Here is a 2,452-nt window from a genome sequence, read left to right on the forward strand (position 1 = left end):
ATCTACTTGCATATCTACCAATTTCTTTGTTCAACATTCCTTCTTGCATCTCAGACCTCCTATATGGAATCATTTTACTTTTCTCTAAAGTATATATTTTAGATTTTTCTTTAGTGAGCATCTGTTGGCCATAAACTCTCCGACAGCTTGTGTCTGTTCTCGAAGAATGGTTTGGCTGGGAGTAGAATTCTAAGTTGGCTGATATCTCCTTTCAACATATTGCTTGTGTTACTGCGCTAGCTTCTGGCTTCCTTTGCAACTGTTGAGAAGTCAGCCAGCAGTTCAACTATTCTTCCTCTGTAGGTGATCTCAGATTTCTCTCTGGTTGCCTTCGAAGGACAAAGTCCTCTTCCTCAGCCAGGAGATCAACGTACAAGCAGGATTGCATGGTAGACCAGGGGAGGGGAGAGTGGGAAGACCAGAGGAGTGGGACAAACACATCGTCTGAGCAGAGCTGCCTTGCTTGGGTCCGAAGGGTCTTCTCTGACTCTTTACCTGCTACAAAGCCAGATTCAGCAAGCGGAGAGGAAATTGGAACTCCCTTACCACCTTTAGTGACTAAAAGGGTAGGGGGCACCCAGATTTGAACTGGGGACCTCTTGATCTGCAGTCAAATGCTCTACTCCTGAGCTATACGCCCTGCCATGTCAGCAAGGTCCAATTAACACCATTCCATGTGCTGCCCCAGTTGCCCCTTCAGAATGGGTTGGCTGAGTTGCCAGACCTGCTTTACTGCTAACTCATCCCCCTGCCTTAGCAGAAGCAACGGGCTCTTTTCTCGCACAGCTCACAGCCTCTACTGTCAGTGCTGGAGGAGGTATAACCTGGGGAGCATTCCCCGAAAGCTGGAAGAGTCTATAGTGACATCTCCACGGTGGTTTTTGTGCTGAGCACCTGAGACTCAAAGTCCCCACTGGCCTGGCCAAGCATGCAACACCTCGAAGACAGGACACACATGGACCGGATATGGGTCAGAGCATACAATGCCACACCCTAGGATGCAGGCTGGCCTCTCTCCCGTGGCCCCAGATCTCCATGTAGTCAACCCTTTCACTGTTGGGTGAGATGAAACGTCTGAAGAAATGATTGTCTCTAAGCTCCCAGTTCGCCTTTCTGTGCTCTGCTCTGTGCTGCTGGGTCTGGGACTCTGTAAACCTCTCTTGTCCTTCGCCAGGTGGATTCCTGGTTGGTCCTGCCAACAGGGCTCTGTCCTTCCTGCTTACTGGGTTCCTGTCCGTGTCCCCGGCCATGACAGTCCATCCCAGTGGATTGCCACCTGCAGTTTAGTGCTCATAGGGCCAGCTTTGTCATGTCACCTCAGGGACACTAGCACCACCTTAGGGGTTGGGGTCCCGCCTTAGGGGTTGGGGTCCTGGATCCACAGAGACCCTCCCCAGGTTTGTAAGATTGAGTAAGTTCATCCTCCTCCAGTTGTGTCCACAGCCCGGGAGTCAGAGTGGTTTCTTGCAGGTACTCCCTCCATGATACTTAATCTTCCTTTCACCCTTTCAGTCCTGTGATTTCCAATTGTTGTGGGTTAAATTGTGTCCCCACCCCCCCCAAAAGATGTGTTGAATCCTGGCCCCCAGTACCTCAGAATGTGACCTTACTTGGAGAGGGGCATGAAAGATGTAATTAGTTAAGATGAGATCACAATGGAGTCAGGTGGACCCTTAATCCAATATGATGGAGTCCTTATAAGAAGAGGAGAGACACACAGGGAGAATGCAGCCATGTGAACTTGGAGGCAGAGATTGGAGTGATGCATCTACAAGCCAAGGGAGGCTGAGGATTGCCAGCAACCACCAGAAGCTAGGGAGAGGCCAGGAAGGACCCTCCCCAAGAGCCTTCAGAGGGAGCCTGGCCCTGCCCATACCTGGATTTCAGACTTCTAGCCTCCAGAACTGTGAGACAATAAATGTCTGTAGCTTTAAGCCATCTATTTTGTGGCACTTTATCACAGCAGCCCTAAGAAACTGACACACAGATTAACAATTCTTTATATTAAGTGCTTTCTGTTAAAATGACCAGTGCAATTTTTGTCCCCAGACTGGACCCTGAATAATACGGAAATTGGTACCATTGGGATCCCATGAAACAGACCCTCAAAGAGGGTACTGGGGATGCAATTGGTCTAGTTCTTCATCTTCAAGACAGGGCCAAGTGTCTGACAGGACCCTGACTCATAAGCGGTGGCCATCTAAGGTACTGTAAGCTCCAGCCAGGCTCTCCTTTTGAGGGTGGTCTCTATGAGACATAATATTGTCAGTTCAGCTCAAGGAGGAAAAGGGAACTTTCCAAGGGGGAATCCGGACTTGAACCAGGGACCTCTTGAGCTACAGTCAGATGCTCTACCACTAAGCTACACCCCTCGCTGACAGAGGGATCTTATAATTAACAAACTTTACACTTCCACTCACAGCCTGGCCATTCTGGCTCAGCAGAGAGCTGT

The 2,452-nt window shown here is 49.6% G+C and overlaps 1 non-coding gene across 1 annotated transcript; it reads right to left on the minus strand.

Moving 5' to 3' along the window:
- Window positions 1-568: 568 nt before the first annotated feature.
- TRNAC-GCA (transfer RNA cysteine (anticodon GCA)) lies at window positions 569-640 on the minus strand. The gene has a single exon. It is a non-coding gene; the product is annotated as a tRNA-Cys (tRNA).
- Between the last annotated feature and the right edge of the window lie 1,812 nt (window positions 641-2,452).

Source organism: Phocoena phocoena, chromosome 9 (assembly GCF_963924675.1).
Source record: "Phocoena phocoena chromosome 9, mPhoPho1.1, whole genome shotgun sequence".
In the NCBI taxonomy this organism is placed as follows: domain Eukaryota; kingdom Metazoa; phylum Chordata; class Mammalia; order Artiodactyla; family Phocoenidae; genus Phocoena; species Phocoena phocoena.